The sequence below is a fragment of the Malania oleifera genome, chromosome 7 (assembly GCF_029873635.1).
Source record: "Malania oleifera isolate guangnan ecotype guangnan chromosome 7, ASM2987363v1, whole genome shotgun sequence".
NCBI classification, from domain to species: Eukaryota; Viridiplantae; Streptophyta; class Magnoliopsida; order Santalales; family Ximeniaceae; genus Malania; species Malania oleifera.
The window spans coordinates 23,553,408-23,554,476 of NC_080423.1; the positions used below are offsets into that span (position 1 = coordinate 23,553,408).

Below are 1,069 nucleotides of genomic sequence, written 5' to 3' on the forward strand. Positions count from 1 at the left end.
TCAGACACCAGCCCATTAATGCCAACAATTTTGAGCTCAAACCCGCATTAATCAGCATGGTGCAGCAGGCCCAATTCAGTGGATCGCCACTTGATGATCCCAATATCCATCTGGCGATATTTTTGGAGATTTGTGATACTATGAAGATCAATGGTGTTACTGAAGACACCATTAAACTGAGATTATTCCCTTTCTCTTTGAGGGACAAAGCAAGAGGTTGGCTACAGTCGCTACAACCTGGGAGTATTACTAGTTGGCAGGACATGGCAGAAAAATTTCTAGCTAAATTCTTTCCACCTGCAAAAACAGCTCAACTCAGGAGTGAGATTGGTCAATTCAAGCAGCATGATTTTGAATCACTCTATGAAGCATGGGAAAGGTATAAAGATTTGATTTGACGCTGCCCACAACATGGATTGCCGGATTGGTTGCAAATTCAAATGTTCTATAATGGGTTAAATGGGCAAACGCGGACTTTAGTTGATGCTGCATCTAGGAGAACTTTGATGTCAAAGACACCTGAGGGTGCTACTGCTCTTTTGGAAGAAATGGCCTCAAATAACTATCAATGGCCAACTGAAAGAACTATGGCCAAGAAAGTTGCTGGAATTCATGAATTGGAGCCGTTTGCTGCACTTTCAGCTCAAGTCACTTCTCTATCCCATCAAATTTCAGCTTTGACAACCCAAAGGATACCACAAGGTGCAGAATATGTGGCAGCTGCAAGTAGGATAGATTCGAGTATTGGAGCGAGTCAAGAACAGGTTCAATACATCAATAATCGGAACTACAATTATCGTGGTGATCCGTTGCCACAATATTACCATTCAGGGCTTCGAAATCATGAGAATTTGTCTTATGGAAATACAAGGAATGTGCTGCAACCTCCTACAGGATTTGAGAGTCATCAAGGTGAGAAGAAGATGTCGCTTGAGGATGCCATGATATCTTTTGTTGAGGAGACAAAAGCAAGGTTTAAAAAGATAGATGCATAACTAGACAACAATGAGACTCATTGCAACAATATGGGAGCCACTATGAAGAACCTTGAAATGCAAATTGGGCAACT

At 41.6% G+C, this 1,069-nt stretch overlaps 1 non-coding gene across 1 annotated transcript; it reads right to left on the minus strand.

Annotated features, from left to right (window-relative positions):
• Positions 1–311: 311 nt before the first annotated feature.
• On the minus strand, positions 312–418 carry LOC131161040 (small nucleolar RNA R71). The gene has a single exon (XR_009138203.1). It is a non-coding gene; the product is annotated as a small nucleolar RNA R71 (small nucleolar RNA).
• Positions 419–1,069: the final 651 nt, after the last annotated feature.